Source organism: Podarcis liolepis (genome assembly GCF_965112155.1).
Source record: "Podarcis liolepis genome assembly, chromosome: 8".
NCBI lineage: Eukaryota > Metazoa > Chordata > Lepidosauria > Squamata > Lacertidae > Podarcis > Podarcis liolepis.
Window position 1 is genome coordinate 37,506,509 of NC_139560.1, and position 23,177 is coordinate 37,529,685.

Here is a 23,177-nt window from a genome sequence, read left to right on the forward strand (position 1 = left end):
AACTCCTCACAGTTGAGGATGGAAGAAATGTAGCTTGCTAGCTTTCAGTGAAAACTCAGGAAGTTATTGCAAACAATCAGGTTAGATGGACTTCATTTGTTGATTACATTTTAGAGAAATGTTATTTTGTAGCATGGTGGATCCTAGGGCACTGATTGCGCTTTTAAAAAAGAACAGAAAACCTAATGGCAGAGGCATCTGTGGGCAGAAGAATTGCCATAGGGTTCTAGAAAGTCTCCTCCCACATCTTCTCAGTTTGTGCTCATGAGAAGTGTTGGGCATTTCCTAGAACAGAAGGATGACACACTCTCTTTCCTGCTTTCAGGCCCTTTCTGGAATTACTTTGATCTACACTGAACCACTAAGGCTCCATTAGACTCCTGATTATTTTGTGTTGGGATCTTATGATATTTACTTTCCAATATTACCACAAACTCATTGAACTCCCCATATTTCTTATTAAACTCTCTTCTTCTTAATATCAAAGTAAGCAAGAAAAGCTTCTGAAAATTGTTTTATGTGGTTTATAAACATGGCTGATGCTGATTAAAATGAGCTTCATTAGCACCAACCTCACTTTGCATATTAAACCAACAAGACTAGGATGACTCAACCACATCCTCTTTAACAAACTATCAAGTGGACTGGATCTTTCTACTTTTATCAGACAGGAAATCCCTATATTCCCTAAGCCAATTCAATATGGGATTTTCACTCACCCTCTTGCCACTCCCACACCAGGCATTTAAAGCTCTGAATTGTGCAGTTTCTAGGATTATTTTGGGGAAGCAATGAGCTTTAAATGTATGTGTGGTGTGCATGCAGCCACAGGGGGGAAAACAACAGATATGAGACTCTGCTTTAACACCAATCTAATTTGTAAACTACTACTGTTAAATAGTGGGTAGACATGGCAGACAACACAGCGATTTCTCCAAAGCAGCTCTTTATTTTGTAAGCTGGAACAGAAACTGAACAGCAAACAGCTCAGCTGGCCTGCTTTTATAGGCAGCCGGCTGTCAACATTGTAGCAACAACAACCCAGGGTTTCCCGCCTAAAATAACTGACGTGGACCTGAGTGAAAACTATCTACAGTATCCCCCTGCTGGCCCAGGGTGAGAACTTCAGTACATAACACCCCTCCCCACCGAGATAAGGCGTTACAATCGTAATGGTTTCCTTATATACAGCACTACACGTAATGGTTCAATTAGGCACAAAAGCATATCGGTTACATTTCCCATACTTAGACCAACAGTGATACATGTCCAACAACATAGTCCTTTAAATAAGTTGGGTGCTTGGAAACTCTGCCAGACCGCCGGGGACTGGTAGCCAAGTCCGGGGGGCCACACAATTCTTGCTGAGGCTGTGGTGCGACCCTAGGTGGCGTTGAAACCAAATCCCCTGGATCCGCTGCTGTGGGTGGAGCCTCCGCAAGTGGAGTGGTCTGAGTCTGTGGTAAGTCTGGCAGACCCTCTGAAGCGGCTTGGTTCGGCTCCACGCTGGCAGTTTGCGAGGGAGGTGTAGGTGGAGCCTCGCCATCTGTAAGTGTCTCTTCTGGAGCCACAAGCGCAGTTGGGGGCACCACGGTAGTGTCCAAGTCCCCAACCCTGCGCCTAAGCTGGTCTATGTGCCGGCGCCACAAGCGTCCGTCTTCGAGTGCCACCTGGTACGAGCGAGGTCCAGTGACTCCCACTACTGTGGCTGGCACCCAAGGAATGTCCCCCACATAGTTCCGGGCAAAGACCTGGTTTCCTGGAACAAATGACTGTGGCGCGTTGGCACAGCCTGGGGGTTTGGCCACGGCAAAGTCCGGGTGCAGCCGGTCGAGCAGTGACCTGAGGCGGCAACCCATAAGCAGTTCAGCAGGACTCCGCCCTGCGGCCGCATGAGGGGTGATGTGTTGCACGAACAAGTATTCGGCGACCCGCTCGTGCCAGTCTCCCCAGTCCAGGCGCGCCAGTGCCTCTTTTGCCAAGCGCACCATTCTCTCCGCTTGCCCGTTGCTGGATGGATGAAAGGGTGCCGTTAGGGCATGGCGGATGCTCAGTCCCAAAAGATACTGCTCAAAAGTGCCTGACGTGAACTGTGGTCTGTTGTCGGAGACAAGGACATCAGGACACCCATGCGTCGCAAACAGGCCTCGCAGAATAGGCGTCCACCACTACCATAAAGGTCCGGCTGTGAAAGGGGCCAGCCAGATCAATGTGCACCCTCGACCAGGGTGTCTTTGGCGTCTCCCAGGTGTGTCCCTTAACTATCTACAGTATCCCCCTGCTGGCCCAGGGTGAGAACTTCAGTACATAACACCTACAGTGATACCTCAGGTTACATATGCTTCAGGTTACATACGCTTCAGGTTACAAACTCCGCTAACCCAGAAATCATGCTTCAGGTTAAGAACTTTGCTTCAGGATGAGAACAGAAATAGCACGCCGGCGGCGCAGTGGCAGCAGGAGGCCCCATTAGCTAAAGTGGTGCTTCAGGTTAAGAACAGTTTCAGGTTAAGAACGGACCTCCGGAATGAATTAAGTACTTAACCCGAGGTACCACTGTATACTAAAATGGTCCCCCCCCATTCCACTTCACTCACTTTCACTTTTAAATAATTGGGATTTTTTTTAAAAAATGCACTAAAATCTATAAACTAGGGTTGTCTCTCTCTTTCTTTTACTGGGATAAGTAATTAAGCATAATCTTAATCTGAAGACAGAGATAACCACCTGGACCTTGTACATTTTTGAAGCTCCTATATAGCATCCTGTCTGATAGTAAATATAAACAGTAATTAAAAAACAAAATTGAAGCTAGTATTGACAGTGAATGGCTTTGCTTGCTAAGTTCAGAGAGGAAGAGGAAAGCTACTGTTTAGCATATGGTGCCGTCCAAAATAGAAAGATGAGATGTTCTGTTCTGTCATAGCACCTTATGCTTCCATTCAGCCATACTTAGGCATTCACAGTAGAAATTACTTCTGTAGCTCCAGCACTCATATTTAATGCCACACAGCCTGTTAACAAAATAAGGCCTTGGTATTAAAGTGTCACCATGGTGGTAGCTGTAATGAATACATTCATTCAGGTGCATTTAAAAAGATACTTTCTAAGGGGAAAACAGATCGCTCCAAAGATTAAACATGACTGAGCAAAGCGTACATAACCAATGCTGCTGAAATAGATGTTTAAAAGTGTTGAAAAAAATGAATAGCACCACTTTGGAAAATAAGATGTTTCCAGTTTGACGGTAAAGGCTGTAATGTAAAGTAAAGCCACAACAAACCGCTGAATGGAGTAAAATGTTCAGTGGGAAAAGGGGGCGGGAATTATTCATTTCCAAGGAAAGGAAGTGCCATTTTTCAGATGAAAGGAAGAAGCATCCACGAAGAATTGCGAGGTTGGAGTAATGGGAGGAAGTAAAAGGAAATCGCAATAGGTTCAGAAATGCAACATTAAGGCCATTTAAATCACTTTTAAACAATCCTGCGAGAATGCTTTGGCAATGTGCTAGGAAGCTGCCTCGTGCTGCAAGGCAGTATTGATACATGTAGCTCAGTATTGTCCACTCTGATTGGCAGCTTTCCAGACAACAGTCTCTCCCCGTTCTACCTGGAGATGCCAAGGATCGAACCTTCTGCAGTCAAAGCAGATGCTCTAGCACTGAGCCTTGTCCTTCCGCATCAACTTAAAGTGGTTGGTTTGGGGAGAGTCGTCTACAACCTCCTTCCCAGTGCCAACCAGTCAAGACATTTTACTGCAGAAAGGGAAGCTGCAATGGCAGCCTTCTCCCTGCTGGCACCCAAAGTGTCAGAAGCCTTGTGCAGCATTCAGGCTTCAGGTCCTGTCTCCCCAGACTTGTTTTTTTTCAGCTGGAAATCACTGGAACTCAGTTCCGGCACCTTTCAGGTGGGTACCAATGCCATTAGAAGAGAACAAAGGAGGCGTTTATGGTGAGCTCTGGCACCTCTTTTTCTCGAATAATAGCACTGCCCCTGCCCCAAGATGCCAACTGAAGAAGACCCAGCCAGGAACACCTCCCCACACACATTTCTCACATCAAAACCTCAGGACAGGTGTGGGGGAATCCTTTTGGCTGCTATTGAACTACAGCTCCCATCATCTCTGGCCATTGGCCATATTGAATGGAGCTGATGGGAGTTGTAGTTGTTCCCCACAACAACTGTCTCAGGGCAACAGGGAAGTGACAAATGAACAACACTCGTTCACAGGTGCTGTTCACTTACGTTGCATTGCCAGCTCTCATCTTACTGTGGGAGAGCTGCTGCCTTTGCAGATACTGACAGCTTATTCATCAGCGTTGGATACTGCAAAACTCCTTTTTGCTTCAAACACTTATGTCATCAAATTCCAGGTTTTCTTAGTACGTAATTTCAACTCCTACGATGGCTTAGTTGTCACAAAGAGGGGGGAGGATGAGAAGAAGATTAATTAAGATAAGAGAGATCCCCTTCTCTCTACATTTCCACACACTTTTAAAAGGCAGACTCATGTGAAAATGTAACTGAATAAGGGAAATCTCGATTATGGTTTCCTAATTTTAAAATGAAGTGCATTTCTTGCTTATCCTGTTACACTGTTTTGTATAAAAGAAGTTATGGGAAGCTAGACAGCTCTCTCTTTTTCATGCCACATTCCTCCCAATATATATTTTTTAAAGCCTGAGGTGAAAATATGCATTAAATTCAACAAACAAAATCATATTCAGAGTTCAAAACTGAAAATGTAAATTCAACTCACATTAAGTTTATTTTCCACCCGTTCATTTTTATTCATTGATCTTGTATTCTCTTTCAGTCTTCATGTACATGCAGAAGGGTCACAGCTTAGTGGTAGGGCATATGCCTTGCTTGCAGAAGGTCTTAGGTTCTATCTGTGATGGGACTGGGAGAGACCCCCCGTCTGAAACCCTGGAAAATCTCTGACAGTCGGTGTAGACAGAACTAGGTAGCCCAATGATTTGGCTCACAATATGACAATTTCCTGTGCTCCTGTTCTATTGGACTGTGTACAATTACCATGCCCTTCTTTTCTGAGGAGCAGATGAAGCCCAAACAGCACTGTCCATGCATAAGCAGGTTTGGGGAAAGAACATACATATCCATAGGAGCCAACTCCAAGGGTCTGAAAGGTCTTTAGCCTCCCCAATACTTGAGGAGGCCTGCCCCCCCCCCAAGTTGATAGACATTGCCATTCAAATGGTGTGCATGCACTGTGTCATGTGATCGATTATGCCTGACAGGGCTTACCTCCCCCCCCCCCCCAATATTTTATCATACCCAACATAGGAAACCCTGCAAGCCAGGTGGAGACAAGCCCAAGACTTCTGCATTAAGGGGTGGCATATCTGACAATGGAGCTGTCGGCCCTACTGGAAAGCATGGGTTTTAATCATAGGAGGAATTAGCATCCATGATAGGTGATTATGCGCTGAAACTGTTCCAGGACCAGCTGTGTTGATTCAAATTATCTGTAACCTCTGTAATTGCAGCTTTTCAAAATCATTCAGAATTGGGGGAAACGTGTGTGAGGGGTGGGGTGATGGTAAGTAGAAGATATGGTGGTGGGGGAAGAGAGAGCAAATACTATAATTCATTAGGACAAAACCTGCCAAAAAAATCCTGAAATGTGTTGGCTACTTTCCTTAGCAGCTCCTGGCTTAGACACACACTCCTTCCCTTCCTTCCCCGTCTCTCCTTTAAACCCCACCCCCACCCCTCTAAATCCTAATCAATGTCACATCTTTTCAGCCTTTCTTAACTGGCCAATTACAAAGACTACTTTCAAATGAAGAAAGAAGCCAGTAATCTGCCAAGAGGTTTGGAAAGAGATTTTTTTCTGAAAGAGTAACAGTCCTGGGTAGTTCCTGAAGTCCTGTTCTTAATCAATTTTTTAATAAACCATATTATCTTTATAATTGGACTATGGCAAAACAGATATCAACATTACAACTTTTCCCAAGGAGTTTATGAAATTATCTACACATATATAGCCATTACACTGTAAACATTTCATATTATAGTGGTACCTCAGGTTACAGACACTTCAGGTTACAGACTCCGCTAACCCAGAAATAGTACCTTGGGTTAAGAACTTTGCTTCAGGATGAGAACAGAAATCAAGTGGTGGTAGTGAGAGGCGCCATTAGCTAAAGTGGTGTCTCAGGTTAAGAACAGTTTCAGCTTAAGAACGGACCTCCGGAACAAATTAAGTTCTTAACCCGAGGTACCACTGTAATGCTTTTTTGAAAGTTTGTTGGGCAATCTTTTTTTTTTTTTAACAAAGCTGAAAGGTCAAGTAATATGTTCCCTTGTCTTTTATCTTGTCTCTTTGCTATTTGATTTACAAATGTGTGCATGTGTTGCTTATCTGCACAGAATTTTGCTTAACGGTTGCCATCAATTTGTTTTAATTAATTTTTAGAATGAGATGTTTTTAGAATGTTGGATTATCTGATTGTTGTTAGCCGCCCTGAGCCCAGCTTTGGCTGGGGAGGGCGGGATATAAATAAATTTTATTATTATTATTATTATTATTATTATTATTATTATTATTATCATCACATCTGTGGCTGATTAAACAGCAGGACAAAGTAGAGACATTTATTAAGGGCAAATTAAAATCAGTAATAGACAAACTGGTTCTGGACACCAATAATGTTGAACAATGTGAGATGTAAAGATGTGCAGTTTGGCTTTAATTCTATGCACGCTCTCCTTGGACCAAAGCTGCATATACCCCATGTATTCAATATACACTTAAAGCACATGCCTTCCCCTAAAGAACTCTGGTTAGCCCTCAAGCACCCTTAGAAATTCTGAGCACCCTTAAACTTCAGTTACTAGGCTTTTTAAAAGTGGGAGATGTGTGCTTTAAATGTGTGGTGTGTATGCAGACTAAGTTCTATTGTGGAAAGGAATGCTCAGCAGGTACAGTACATCTAAGATTAGGATGCACATAACTGAAAGAGAAACTGAATGCTCAAGAGTTAAGTGGTGAGGTAGGATGGACTGTTGAGGCTACATTCTGGAACAGTATATTGTGTGACAACTACAAGACAGAGTCCCACAGCACCTTAAGAATTAGGCTGTCTACTTGGAGATGCCTGAAATGGCCAGAAGTGACAGTGAATATCACTATATAGATTAATGAAGCATAACAGAAGAAATAAGAGCTTCAGAGGATTAAAATTGAAAGATTAAAAAAATGCAAAGAACATGCCCTGGCTAGTGAAGTCTGAGAAGCCATTTAGCATGAAACCTCTATACCCAGAAAGTCCTCTAATGTAAGGGTTAGCATAAAAGTCATTTAGATAATAATATCCGACAATCTTACATATGTCCGCCCCCTCCACCCTGCCTAGCTTGTCTGGTTAGATGAGTACATTTAGAGTCATTTCTGTGTTTTAAAATTGAAGGAACAACAACCTGACCTAAGTAAATTACCCAGTCTACTTAATCTCATTATTCCTTTGGGAAATTTTTCATATTGGGATGGCAAAATGACTGTTCGGTGTTCATCAACATGCAAATCATGCTACCCCTGAGCAAGGGACAGAAGGAAACTGAGGCTGCAATCCTATAACACTAACTTGAATTCAGTGGCATTTACCTCTGAGTAAACATGCACAGAACTGTGCAATGAGAGATGCAGGTGTATAAACGCCTGACATGTTTATCTAAAATTGTGGGTGTAGCAGGGAACAGGGAAAGCCATAGCCACCAGACACATTTCCAGTTCCTGTTCTACACAGTTTTCCAGGACAAGATTAAAGGTTTGCTGATTTCCACCTTTTCCCCCAATGGCAAAATCTGCTGCACTTTGTCAGCATGTTATGTATTTTTTTTAATCATTCACAGCATTTCCATGAGCTCTGTTCCCTGATGATCACTCTAATAATGGAAATCACCCATATCAAACATGAGTCATGTTTATTACTGATTAAATGGAAGAAGGTCGGTGTCAACTGGTAATTTGCCTAGTCTAAAACTCCACACGGCATAAAATAAGGTGTGATGTCATCACCGGCTGTACATTGTTAAGTGGTCTGTGCAGATATCCCGATCTAGATGAGGAAACACCTGTATAAATTCCTAGACCAATCCAAGAACTTTCTTTGTACATGCACAGCACTAGCCAGATCATCAGTGATAGGCAGAATAATATTTGCATTTGGGAATGGGAGTCTGGATTCCATCTCCCTCTTCCTATCTGTTCCTTGAATAGATTATTCATACTTTTTCCAAGGAACTGATTCAGTCTAAGTCAATAGGGGCCAGAAAGTATATAATAAAGTATAATAAATACATTTATAGTTAATCTCTTCATCGGCATTGATAATTTGAAATGTGTTATATGTGCTATCAGAACACTTAAAAAAATATAAAACTATGATAATTTTTCTATGTGTTAGCTTTTATCACTCATAGATATAATACAAGTGTTCCAGAAAGTAATTGCTTTCTGGGTACCATATTCAGATATACAGTAGTATCCCCTCATCTGTGATCTAGACCAGGGTTTCCCAAACTTGGGTCTCTAGCTGTTTAGGACTACAACTCCCATCATACCCGACCACTGGTCCTGCTAGCTAGTGATGGTGGGAGTTGTAGGCCGAAAACAGCTAGAGAACCAAGCTTAATCTAGACTCTAGACAAACCTCCATCCACCTGATGCCATCCAGATGTTATGGACTACAGTTTCCATCATCCCAAGCCAGAATGATCTGGGTTGATGGGAGTTGTAGTCCTTAATATCTGGAGGGCATCAGGTTGATGAAGGTTGATCTAGATATTTTTTTTCTCCATTTTCAATTATTAAAACCTTGCAACCACAAAAATACCTAAGAGAAAAAGCACTTAAATGCTGATAGAGTTTGAACTGCCAAACTATACTGTTGTATTCATTACCTTGCTTGAGAGATTTATGAAAGTTTATCGTCACTTTGAACTAAAAACAACAGCACATATTTTAAAAGGGAAAAAAATCTTAGCATCATTCATTATTTACTTTTATTGCACCAATGAAAACATAATTTCATAATTCATAAACTTTGAGATTGCAGCATGCGGCATTTTACAAAGTTATTTAGGTTTCAGGGAAACTAAATCATCTCTTTTGATGTTGCCTGTAAATGAATCCACCCACAATTACTCTTATATCACTACCTTTTTCTGTGCATTTTGTTAAATTTAGAAATGTCAGCAAAGCTTTCCAGGCCTGAGCTCAGAATTAAACTTTGGGGACTTGTAATGTTCATCTCGCTGAAGAGTCAAGTGTTAGAAACTCCTAAATTCATATGCAGTTAAGATTAAAATCCATGCTGGAAAAGAATCTTCAGTTCACCTGCTTTCCATCCAGCTACTTCTAATCTGCATCAGTCAGCAGATGCCCTGCCAGATCTCTCCTGTCTGCACAAAACTATGAAAGGCAGCCGGGGGGGTGTCCTTTGATCCTTGCTAGCCTGGAAGTTGGTCTGTTTGGCCTGGGGAAACCCCAGCAAGGCTACTCCTCGCTACTTGAAACTGTTAAAAGCAGCAGGCTTGCAAGTCTATTTGGCTTGATGGGTGCACCCCCCAAAAAAACACTTCCACACCCACCCACCCATCCAGGAGGATAGGCTTCCAGTTATAGTTCCCCCCGCCCAATATAGCTTCATTAAATCTCTTATTAAATATAATGATGTCACTCTGTAAGTTTAAATAAGGCTGATATCCTATACCCACTTACCTAGGGGTAAGCTCTATTGAAGTAAATGAAACTGACTTCTAAGTGGTCAAGTACAAGATTTGACTGTAAGAGGATGTAGAAGGGCAGCATGTCCGAGAATTACTGAGGCGTGAGGAGCTCAATGGAAGACACTGGGGCAAGAGAGACATCTAAGAGGGTGGAATTCCTGCCATCAGTGGTTTTGAGAATGCTGCCTGTTTACCTCAGATGTTTCATGCTGTCACACAAAGCTGTCATTTGATGGCCAGGGATCCTCAGTGGTTCTCCCTGGCTGTCAAACTGAGAGGAGGCAAGGTCAAATTCAGATCGCTTCAGAAATTAGATGAGCCATTTGACCTTGCCGAATTTCAAGAAGTAAGAAATCCGGACACAAAAGTTGTTGATCTTTTTCAGGGGAATTTTGTGTAGGCCCATCAAAATGTTTGTCCTACAATTGCAATAGTTTGTGGCCAAATTCTTACAACTACCATTGATGTTTGCTTATGTATTTACCATTGATGTTTTGTAATGTGTTTCTAATGTTGTAGAAGAAGAAGAAGAGGAGGAGGAGGAGGAGGAGGAGGAGTTTGGATTTGATATCCTGCTTTATCACTACCCGAAGGAGTCTCAAAGCGGCTAACATTCTCCTTTCTCTTCCTCCCCCACAACAAACACTCTGTGAGGTGAGTGGGGCTGAGAGACTTCAGAGAAGTGTGACTAGCCCAAGGTCACCCAGCAGCTGCATGTGGAGTAGCGGAGACGCGAACCCGGTTCACCAGATTAGGAGTCTACCACTCTTAACCACTACACCACACTGGCTCTGATATATAATAATATATCACTATATATAATTATATATCACTGCCCTGATATTATAATAATAATAATAATAATAATAATAATAATGATGATGATGATGATGATGATGATGGTGATGATGATGTATTGTCTGCACCTATGCAATATCAAATTCTCAAAATAAATGTTTATCTTAATGCAGCTTCACATAATTAAAACTGATGTGTTCCACATGAGATAAATCCACTGAAAAGTTGATCACTATGATCATATAAAGATGTCATGATCCCACAGGAATGCCTATCACCAAGTACAGGATTCTTGGCTCCCAAGGCAAGGGGAGAGTCATACACAGAGATAGTACTCTTGCTGCTGTGGCCAAAGAAGGCCCCAGAACAACTGGCTGAGTTTTATGGCAAGTCTAGGTAGTTATTGACTGGAGGCCCCACCCCTTGAGTGTTACCTTCCAGCCAGTTAAAGGGTTAGTGCCTATTTCTACATTTGTTGGCTCTTTGGGGATAATGATGTTTCCAGCTGTTGGGATGTGTCCTTGGGTTTTCTTGATCCCCTGAGGGGGGGAAAAAAACCTTTCAAGTGGCTGGGATGATTGAGCCCACTTTCATTCTTATTTGTCAACTGCAATGTATTGTAGCACTGGAGTTCTGCCAGTTGGGTAGTGGTTGTTTTAACCACAAAGTAATTCAATTAATTTTAACTGAGTAAACCAGATGGTATTGAATCTAAGTGGGATCATAAAAGGCAGTGTTGAGCAAATATTATGTAGAATAGAGGTCTTCATTTCTCTTTGAAATGCCTGAAGATTTAATTGCTGTGGCTCGTTTTTTAAATGGAGTGTTTAGATAAAAATGAGAGGAAGAGGCTGTTTTGTTCTGTTTCCTGTAATATAAATAAGTGAAAAAAGGGGAACAGGAGAATATCACCTGGCAGTGTTCATTTGTCCTTCACCTGTAGGCAACAAATTGTAGGGTGGGACAGCCAAGATGACAAAGGGCATGTAGGTCCAAAAGACAGTACCACGGCCTTAAGGATGGACTTGTGGAAACAAAAGCCTTGCTAAAATACCTTATTGTCCACCTGAACTCCAGTACTACCAATCAACCAAAGGGAAATTTGCACAGATTGCTAATGGTAGAATAGACGCTCACGCTCCAGTTGAAAGAAGATGCACATTAGGGAAGGAGTTCTTTGGCTAACCCTGTGACTCTTTTTAACCAGGTTTGCAAAGATCTTTAGCATTTCTAACCATTCTAACAATTAATAACCATGGTTAGCTGCTGTGAGAACTGGATGCTGGACTAGATGGGCCTTTGGCCACACCCAGGAGGCCTTTTCTTTTGTTCTATTCATGCTATTATTCAGGTCTGACTCCATGTTTGGGTAAGCTTCTCTCAGAGGGCTCTTCTAGAGGTATTGTGCCCCACACCAGCAGTGCTCATCCCATACCACTTAAAAATTGCCAGGTAAGTTCCTTGCCTATTCAAATAGAACTAGTGTTGAGTGGAGCTCTGGGTTTGCATGGGGTACTTAATAGCATGCCCTCCAACAGTGAAGTGAGGGAAACTGGAACACAACCTCAACAGAGACCGTGCCCCCTCTCATTCTGGTCTCATTCCTCTTTGCATGCCTGACCCTTCCCTCCCTTCCTCGCACCTTCACCCACTGCCTTTGCTTTCAACCTCCACCTCCGTGGCCTCCATGGCTGCCACCACACTTCCAGATGCTGCTGCCACTTCCACAAGTGTGGCGCCGGCTTCCAGATGTACGTCGGCTGGAAAGGCCATGGCAGAAGGGGGAAGAAGAGTGGTGAGGTATGGGGCAAGTTCAGTTTTCCTTCTGTTGTTTTTGTTTGTTTGTTTTTTGTCCCATGCTCTGGTGTGAACCAATTGACTCACGCCACAGGGTGGAATGAAAAAACTCCCTCTAGAACACAGGAGCCAAAATAGGACATCTAGGATTGGGACTGGCTTCTGTAAATCTGGAATGTTCCGCTTAAAATGGAACAGTTACACAGTATGCAGGAGCACTGCCATCTGAATTATCCCAGATCTGCTGCAATATATGTAAGTCAGGCTGAGGCCAGAGTAATTCAGATGGTGGCACTGTGGAACCAGAGTATATACACCCACTGATATGGTTTGCTTTCAAAATACCCAGCTCTTTTTGGGCATTTACTTAATTAAAAAAATGCCAACTAAAATCTGCAAGGCCGCAAATACTGTAGGTAATGGTGTTATTGTTAAGCATAATAAATCTCTTTATGACAAAGCACCTTGCAGCACCAGGTATAGAATGCTTTCACTACATAAATCCACATCTCCTTAATCCTAAAAGTCTGCAGAGTGATAAAACTGTTATCATTTGTTAAACTAGGGGGAAAGGATTTTCAAAAGCTCCTAAGTGACTTAAGGGGCATGGCTGGGTCCCTAAATCATAACAAACCTTTAAAAAGCATATTCGTTGTGGTAAATGCATTTCAGGGCAATAATTTCTCAGTAGGAAGCAGTCATATTTACCTGTCAATCAGCAAACAGGATCTGATGTTGTTAGTAGTTCATGTGTTCTTGAACTATTTCTTGAAATAGGAATCAATTGAGGGTTAACTACCTGAGACTTGTAATATTTATTGTTATGTTACTGCTTCAGAAGACATAATGATATGTTTTGCTTTGAATTCATTGCTTTAAATTCATGGCTGTAGAAATCACCCAAGGGATTTTGAAGATGGGACAACTGGGATTGGGACTGGCTTCTGTAAATTTGGAATGTTCCGCTTAAAATGGAACACAGTATGCAAGAGGGGATCAGTCAGCAGAACAGAGCGTGAGACTATTTTCCTCCTTGCAGTGGCCCCCGTAAATCTTCTCCAGAGGATTGGGAGACTCCAGAATGACTTCTCTCCCTTATCTGCTGATGGATTCCTCTCCATCAGCAGATAGTGACCACTGGATCCCACCCTTTATTATTTATTTACCGTATTACAAGTATTTTCATACTGCTCTTCAATTGGACTAGTTTACAATTTCCAAAAATAACAACAAACACATAATGACACCCCCCTCTTGTCACTTATATTGGAATTCTAGGGATAACACAAAGAACAGCAGCTTCACTGTTTCAGATTTCATTGTTTTGTCTGCCTGAAAAGCCTTCAAATAATAAGGATACTAGAAGAAAAATGCAGAAGAAAAATCCAGGATGTTTAAAAACTGGTGTGGCTGCAATGATGCATTAGGGAGCAATAAAAAGGAAGCAGATAACCTGTTTGTTGAGTATCCGTCCTGATTTCTTGGCACAAAGTTTGCAGGCAGGTTAGACAACAACAGTTTTTATTGAGCATTTATTCTGGTTTGATTATGGATGGAATAAGGTTAGATAACATTTCATGATCAAACAATTGTTACCACACTTTCCAGTGCTTTTTCCTTCTTGCAAAAAGTCCACTTGTGAGGAGTGAAGGATGTTTGTTGCACAACAGCGCCAAATCAACTTTAATTACCTAAACTGAATTTGGTAGGCTGTGATTAAAAATAGCAACAGGCTGTAAGTGCCTCACTTTTCATTTGCAGTCAGACTCTATACCTTGTTACGTTTGCCCAGCAATCAAGCTAGCAATAGTGGACACCAAGGGAATAATGCTATAAGGGTGCTTTGTGGAAGGTTATTCCTGTTATTCTGTTGAGGTTGTGGTGCTGAAACCATGTGTATGCAGCCTGATTCTAAACCGATGTCCTTGGAGATAAACTCCATTCAGATTGAAATGGGATTACTTACAAAGAAATGTATTCAGGATTGCACCCATGGGCGCACCTTACTTCCTTTTGCCCCTGCACAATAATACAGGGAGCTGCCAATTCTAAATATAACTTCACTTTGAGTTGCATTTCTCCTGCAAGATGAGAGACCACTTTTACCCTTCCTAAGCTTCACATTGTTATTGATTTATCTATTTTTTGCTGTGCATGAGCTCTTAGCAGAAAGCAGCAACTCAGCTGATCTGCTCACTGGAGATGCTTGACATGCTCCGAAGGTGCTTCTGTTGATGCTGAGTGATCGGGAAAATAAATCAAAGCCAATCCCTTTAATTTAGCCATACTAATCTGAAAACAGTAGTAAGGCCTTTTCGAACAACTTTGTCTACATCACTTTAAACAGTGTTGACAAGTTCCAGTTCCAATGAAATGGAACCTCCCCTTCATTCTCCTCTTTTTCTCTCCAATGAAAGCAAGATAAAACATGGATGCTTTTGACGCCCTTCTTTTCAAAGGAATGAGTACTTTACCTCCAGCCACTCGTCTGCAGAATTCTGTACAGCAGTCCCAAGACTGGCAACACCGAGGCTGTTGTTATAAAGGGATGTAAGCTTTGCAGGTAGCTCCTCTTTGACAGAAGCTCAGCAGATGGTCAGCCAGATGCCTGCGGGAAACCTAGAAGCAGGACATGAACGTGTGATTTCTGGGAACTGGTTTTCAAAGGCCTCTAGCAGCAGAGGTAGCACAGAACTATCGTGGCTAGTAGCTTTATACTTCGTCAATTTGTCGGACTCCCTTGTAAAGCCATCCAAGTTAGTGGCCATCACTACATCCCGTGAAAGCAAATGCCATAGTTCAATTATGTGCTGTGTGAAAAAAATGCTTCTTCCCCCCCCAAATTTTCTGCCATTTAGCTCAAAATACTAGTAATATGAGAGAGGGAGAAAAAAATGTGCTCTTTCTGCTTTTCCCACAAAATGCGCAATCTGATTCACCTCTACCATGTCTCTACCGTGCTTGTTTTCTCCCCTAAAAAACACACACAACAACATCTCAAATGTTGTAATCTTTCCTCATGGGGGAACTGCTCCAATTCAGAATAGATTACCTACAAGGCTCCCCCTCCAACTGTTATGATTCTATGTGATGTTGCTTTTTCATTAGTAGGATATAGTGACAAGATACCGTATTTTTTGCTCTATAAGACTCACTTTTTCCTTCCTAAAAAGTAAGGGAAAATGTGTGTGCATCTTATGGAGCAAATGCAGGCTGCGAAGCTATCCCAGAAGCCAGAACAGCAAGAGGGATTGCTGCTTTCACTGCAAAGCGATCCCTCTTGGTGTTCTGGCTTCTGAGATTCAGAATATTTTTTTTCTTGTCTTCCTCCTCCAAAAACTAGGTGCGTCTTGTGGTCTGGTGCGTCTTATAGAGCAAAAAATATGGTATATAGAAAAATGAACTTACAAAAATGAAGGGTGAGCAGAATAGAATGACTTGTTGCTACAGAGAATTTCTCCTAGAGGCATCAAATACCAGGATACCTCAGGTTGACAGGCAAGGAAATGCCAGGCCTTAACTTGGCTTCCTTGTGGAGAGCCACCACTGCAGTACAAATTAAAGAAGCTTTCCTATCCTATTGGTAAAACCTTGAAATGGCAGCTAGAATTAAATCCCTTATTTTCACAGGAATGTCACAGTTTGGACATGGCAAAAAAAATATAAATGCATCTGGCCAACTGAATGCTGAGCAGCTCAAAAGAATTGCCACTTTCTTTCACGGGCTGCTTTCTCATCAGATTTAGGCATTCAGTGACCTTGGCAGCCTTACAGCGGGAATCTTCTTAGGGGGGCTGAATCAGGGTTTCTGCAATTTCCTTAAAGCTTAGACATAAATACACTTGGCTGCTTCATCATTAGATGCACAGATTTGTGTTAGTTTCCTCTCCTCTTTCCCACTGAATAAGCGGCTGTTCAAGATTGGGGGGGGGGGAGGGAGCTACTCCAGCTGCTTGGTTTCTGTCAACCCTCCTAAAGAATACCAAGATGGAAGGCACAAAACAGTTGTTCATTTCATTTTTTAAAGAAAGATTTCAGAACCAGCAATGGGAAGTGACTTTTCTGTGTGAGAATCCTTTTGGCAGTGGACCAGGTTGATCTCATACGACCATGCAGATAAGGCATGTTTTCCCTCACTGAAGAATGTTCAGTAAGAAGACGGGTGGGGGAGGGAGAGAAGCAATTGCCGTGTTTATACTTTAAATACTGGATTTTCCATACTTGATTAAAACATTGGTTTGACTCCAGCCTCTTCCTTCAGGCAATAGTTTCTGGGATGAGACAAATCCCACCAGGCAAATGTAACAGATTGCTATAACCAGGACCTATTTTTTCTGGCCATACCTACACAAACAAGTTAAAACTGAATTAAAGCACAATCTTAAACATGTCTAATCAGAAGAAAGTAAAATTGAATCTAATGGGACTTACATAGAAGCAAGTGTGTATAGGACTGCATCCTCAATCATCCCTACTTCTCAAGGAGCCCTGCAAACAGGAACAAGAGGGGGTGGCTTAGAGATCCAAGACTAGCCTTTCCCAACTGCTTCTCTTCTGTTGGTCACTGAACAACATCTCACATCATCTCCGTTCATTGGCCATGTTGGCTGGGACTGATTGGAGCTAGAATTGAGCAACATCTAGAGAGGACAATGTTGGGGAAGACTTTCATAGAGCCCTTGATGAGGCTGCTTAGAATTCCTTCTGAAGGAACTTCCACTTACTCCTATTATGGCATATTAGGGAGCAAAGAGCTGGCAGGTGACTGCAGGGGCAAAGCTTCTGGAACACAAAACCAGATTTCAAATATTTACTCTCTCAACTTAACTTCCTTGTGCTAAAACACTTCTAGTGTGTCATCATTACACCGTATTGTTTTATTTTTTGGGGGGTGTAAAATACACACATCTCCCACAAGAAGGTCATTATTAGAAATGAATTAACATACAAGAAGCAGAACATGTTGTATTACAATGCAAAATATTTACTATGGTGATGATGTGATTTGGCACATCAGAAGGCTAGAGAATGAACAAACAGAAAGAAGTCAAGTAGTGATCCAGAACGAAGTTGTAATGAACTCCAGAAGGCCTGGTACTCAATCATATTTTATATTGCAACCAGTGGCTTTCCCTTTCTGTTTCTAACATTACTGGAACAACGGCATGTGGAATTTGAACTATTAAAGAACTGCTTAATAATCACTAAAGTTACCTGTATGATTGTGGCCAAGTCTAACAATGCCAGGAACAGACATAGTTCGTAACCAGCTGAAAGTGAGCAAAAATATCATCTTAAGGATGTTCCTTCCAGAAACTCAGTTTACTATCTGAGGCCCTGTTCCAGATTTCATGGCTGTATGAGGCCTGCAGGTACCAACATGGAAAGGGCATTTTCGATAGTAATGCTCTCTCTGTGAAATGCTTTCCCAGAGGAGATCTACCAATCCCTGACACTTTGGAAGGCATTCAGTTAAACTTTAGTCTGAATAAACCCACTGAAATGATTGGGCATGACTAAGTTTGGTCCATAAATTTCAATAGGCCTACATATTGAATGCCACTTGTTACGTTTTTAGCTCAAACCAGGTTGTTTATTAAGGTCTTCAGCTAAAGAACTTTTATTTTCTCATGATGTTAATGATGTTTTCCTTGCTGTGTTTGCTTGATTGTATGAGTTGTTTTTGTCTTCAATATGTTATTATTTTTTGGTTGCTTTGGTTTAATATAATTTGTGATTTCGGTCTTAACATTTGTATATTTGATTGTTGTAAGCTGCTTTTGAGTTTCTTTTTGGGGAGAAATAGCAGGATATAAAATTCTATAAGGCAACCTGTGAAAAAAAATGAGAACATTGGGATCACCAAGCAGGAACCATCCCTTCTTTTAGAAACTGTATTGTTTAGGCAGATCTTCACAATATGAATTTCTGTTTTTAACCAGCCAGTACTTACTCATGTTATACTGATGTTTTTGATTATGTTTCAATGGATATTTTTACTGTTTTAATATATTTCATTTGTTGTGGTACTGCCTCATTCTTCCAGTATTCTCCTTCACCTCTGTGTCACTTTCAAGGAGTAAAAAGCAACTCCCTACCTCATGACAAAAAGGGTATGGGGCAGGGGTTGGTACTCAGAGGTTTCATGGGCACCAGGGAAAGTCCTCACAGGTGCCACATTGGTGACTCCAGTTTTAGATAAGAGATAAAGTTTAGGAAGACATGTTCTCTGACATGCTTTCCTTGTTTTCTTTTCTCTTCCTTCCACCCTGTTCACCATTATGTGAACTTTTTCCTCAATAATTTCTTGCTATTGTCTCCTAGTCTATTCTGAAAGGAGCAATTTTACTCAAGAGATTTCTGGCAGGAGAAAAAAGAAGACAAAAGTCCTTGTTGAAGGTTTTAGACAACAAATAAAAGGTTGAACAAGAAGGTAATTAAAGAAAAACACCAAATGCTTTTCATTCTGCAAGGAGTTTGGGGGGAGGGGGGAGATAGTGGAAAAGATAAAGAGTCTCCAAATCCCAGTTTAATTTTTCTTGTCATGTAGGCAATCCAGCCCTTCTCTTTCTTTGTGTGTAGATGTTCAATTTTCTTTCCACCATGCTCCATATAAAAGTTTAAACATTGGGAATAGAGTGACCAGTTATGCATTGCTAAAAAAGAGGATTTGCCTCAGCAGGTAAAAAAGAGCACCAAAGAGAGCTCCAATTTGTACAACATTTGCATATGGCAATTTGTTGGCAGATGCTGTTAACTATGGATGGTAAGCTTCAAGGCTCCTGCTCTCCCTTCTTAAGTGTTCCTTATGTTTAAATCAGACTTGAACTTGAGAGCTTTCAAATAGACTGTTCTCTGTTAAGTAGAAACCATCGCCACCACAGATAGAAAATAAAGGCAAGAGAGTGTTGGTGAGAGTAAAGGTGAGAGTGTTGGACTAGGGCCTGGGAAACCAGGATTCAGGTCTCCACTTGCCCATGAAGCTCACTGGCTGACCTTGGGCCAGTCACTACCTCTCAGACACACCTGCCTCATGGAGATGTTGTGGGGATTAGATGAGGAGCAGGAGAACTATGTAAGCTACCATGAGGAGAAAGGTGGGATATAAATGCAAGCAAGCAAGCAAGCAAGCAAGCAAGCAATAAATAAATAAATAAATAAATAAAACAGGAGACAAGCGGCTTCTCCTCTTCGTGCACTCTCTCACCAGTGGTGCAATTTTCACACACTCCTGGGCCTGTGCCCTTGGTGGGGGCCAACCTTACCAATGATTCCCAGGGTGGAGGTTGTGGCCACTGTGCTTTTCCTGCTGGAGTTGCACTGCTGTGAGCTAAGCTGTGGTTTGCCTATGGCTGTGTTCATATGCCTGCTTACTAGGTACTCGCTGAGTTTCCATTACTGGGTTTTTGTGTTCACACAATGTTATCCAATATGTATATGTATCCTCTACTAGTGTTTGATGCAGTGTTTCTTAAGCCAGCGTCACATCCTAATTCTCCTTTAATAAGGTGTGTATCCCACATTTGCATAGGATACAGATACACCCACCCTGTCAACAACTCCTGGTCTGACACTAATGAAGCTCTGCTAATGTGAACAGCTGAGAGTGGGGAAAGGCATGAAACCCAACAACTGTGCTCTAAGGCAGTAATGTGAACACACCCTTACTGTGGCATCTTAACCTGGGCTCGTGACATATCTCTTCCACATTTTTTTTCCTGAGTCAACACTGGTACCATTGGGCAGCATTCAACTAAGTTTTATTCATAGTAGGCTTATTTAAATTAAGGAACGTAACTATTTAAACTGATTAATTTCACTGTGCAAAACTTGGCTAACTATTGTCCTTTATATGTTAGCCATCTTGTGCTTCCAGACAATTTGGTATCTTAGCTGGTTGCCATAAACAGTTTGGTGACCACTCAGAGCAGGATGACGATCTATCCTATGCAATTAATCCAGAATGCGGCAGCTAGACTGGTGACTGGGACTGGTGGCCGGGACCACATAACACCGGCCTTGAAAGACCTACATTGACTCCCAGTACGTTTCCAAGCACAATTCAAAGTGCTGGTGCTGACCTTTAAAGCCCTAAACGGCCTCGGTCCTGTATACCTGAAGGAGTGTCTCCACCCCTATTGTTCAGCCCAGACACTGAGATCCAGTGCTGAGGGCCTTCTGGCGGTTCCCTCATTGCGAGAAGTAAGGTTACAGGGAACCAGACAGAGGGCCTTCTCGGCGCCCACCCTGTGGAACACCCTCCCAGCAGATGTGAAGGAAATAAGTAGCTATCCTACCTTTAAAAGACATCTGAAGGCAGCCCTGTTCAGGGAAGTTTTTAATATTTAACGCTGTACTGTTTTTAACACTCGATTGGGTGCCGCCCAGAGTGGCTGGGGAAACTCATAATATAATATTATATTATATTATAGATAGATAGATATAGATGAGTCTCTGATATGATCGAACAGGGCTCTTCTTGTGCAGTTTACGGCAGGTCAGCACAGGCTTGAGACTGATCTAACAATGTAGACCAAACCACATCCTATTAGTTCTAAACATCCCCACTCCAATCCCTTGTGAGTGGATACATTATTCTTCTATACCAACTTGTTCCCTCTCTCCTCTTTCTTCCCACCCTTCTGCATACACTAAAGGAATAAAAGCCATGGACAATTTGCCATCTCTTAAGAACTAATGCAAATAAAAAGGAGAGAAACCCAACTCCAGGATGTTGCTCTTACCATTCTTGACACAAGAACCCATTCAGAGTTTGCTTGCACTGGCTGGACCATACTTTCATTGTGGATATACTGCTGCAGTTGTGACTGAGAATTTTTTAACACAGTTCTTTCCCATGAAGTCAATGCACACACACTCACTCAGTATAAACAGTCCCTCTTGGCAGTATTGTACTCTGGTCTGTGTTTGTGTAACCCTCATCAAGCTTGCTCCCTGCCTCTCCGTTCCCTAAGGGGGTAAAAATTCAGAGTGAATCAATCTCTCTTTTATCTCCATACATTTCTAGAAAGATCAAAGCTTCATTATCAGTAGAATATAAATGCCACAACATTATAAATCCGGCACATCAAGATGGAACATGTCATCTTCTCACCATTAAAAAAGTGTTCTTTCTTTTCTTTTCTTTTTTTTAAAAAAGAAGGATGCAACATTTTGGTAACATTTGAGAGCATGCCTTAAAAATGATCCCATATTTTTCAATCTACCTTCTGCTTCAGTGGCAACACAAACAACTGCCCATTTGGCATTACCAGTTTTAAAAGTAAGCTTATCCCTCGATCTTCTTCTATTCTTAACTTTCAAACATTGAAGTTATCTCCCCCTGCCACTGCTCCCGATCCCTTTCCAGAGGAAAACAGGAGGGGTGGGGGTGGCATCCAAACCTCTTTCAACATCTTCATAAATTATTATAGTACCAGAGTGGGATTCAGGGGCCATGGTGAAAACACAGAGGATGTGGGCCTGTCCGTGAAAAATGAGAAGATAAGATCTGTTAAAAAAAAAAAAAAAGGTTAGTCTGTGGGAGCGAGAAAGCAATGTGTTTTTAATTTATGTCTGGGAATCAGATTTAACTGTGGAGATGACAGCGCTTGAAGCTCTGCAGTCTTTGCAGGAGACCCAAACAGCTGGTTATCTGAGTGCAAGGAGCCAGCACTCAGCTGGCGCATGTTGCTTTCATTCATTTGAAGCCAATGCAGTTAAGCAAATTCAAAAAAGGGAAAAGAGGTAGAGAGAAAGAAACCCCGAGTACCTGGCCCAGTATCTTTTCCTGATTCTGCCCCCCTCATCTTGGCACCAGACCAACATTGGGCTTGAATCTATTGCTTCCTTAAGTTTTCCATCTTTAAATGGATTGCATGGCATGTCCCATATGTTGATACCAAAGCTGAGTCCAGGGGACAGCAAGGGAGGGGGGAGAAAAAAACCTGACAGACTCCTCTTTGGAGACAGGAAATTTTAATCATATCTCTAATACCTGGCAAACTCTTTTGGCGTCTGCAATTATCCTCCAAGTCTGCAGTCCATTTGGGAAAGGTTAACTAGATGGGACTTTTCCTAGAGACAATTAAGAGACAATTTCAGACACTTCTGCTTGCTGGAGATATCTTATATAGCCTGAGAATAATAATGAATTTAAAACAATGACTTCTGTTTTTAATAAAAGCAAACATTAGAGGGGGAAAAGTATACTTCCACTGGGTGGTATTCAACTAAGTTTTATTCAGAGCAGACCTCCTGAAATGAATGGGCCTAACTTATTCATGTAAAACTTAGCTGAATACCATCCCATTATTTTAATTATTAAAATTAAAATTAATTTATTATTTTAAAAAAGCAAACTTTAAGAAAATTGCTTTCTCGGTGTCATTGTTTTGGGCAGGATTCAGCTAACTAGTCCTGCCAGCAGAAGCCTATGCAAGGACTTCCACTAGTGCAAGAGGGCTTCTCCTCCCACCATGCACTCTGAGGGTGACTTCAGTAGGTCAGGAGAACCACAAAACGGTGTGTGGGAGAAAAAAGGGGAAGATCTTTCTGCCCGACAAGCTGAAAAGCTTGAGCTGCTGGGATGGTTGCCATAGCATCATGCTACACTTCTCCCTATATTTTGTACCCCACTCTTCTTCTAGCACATTCAATGCAAGTCGTCCTATTTAGTCTTACAGCAACGATTCTGTGGCAAAATTAGGTTGACCAATAGGGCCAGCAATAGTTAAGTCATGCCAGTTTTCTTTTTCTTACCTTTTCCTTGGTCAGTCTCTTCTCAGGGAGCCAAACCTCTCTGTTCCCTGTTTGTCAGCTACTGAA

At 41.9% G+C, this 23,177-nt stretch overlaps 1 long non-coding RNA gene across 1 annotated transcript; it reads right to left on the reverse strand.

The window, feature by feature from the left end:
• Positions 1-21,552: 21,552 nt before the first annotated feature.
• On the reverse strand, positions 21,553-23,177 carry LOC310713642. Its single transcript, XR_014529377.1, has 3 exons — positions 23,112-23,177; positions 22,123-22,257; positions 21,553-21,861 (listed from the first exon to the last, which is right to left on the reverse strand). It is a non-coding gene; the product is annotated as an uncharacterized lncRNA (long non-coding RNA).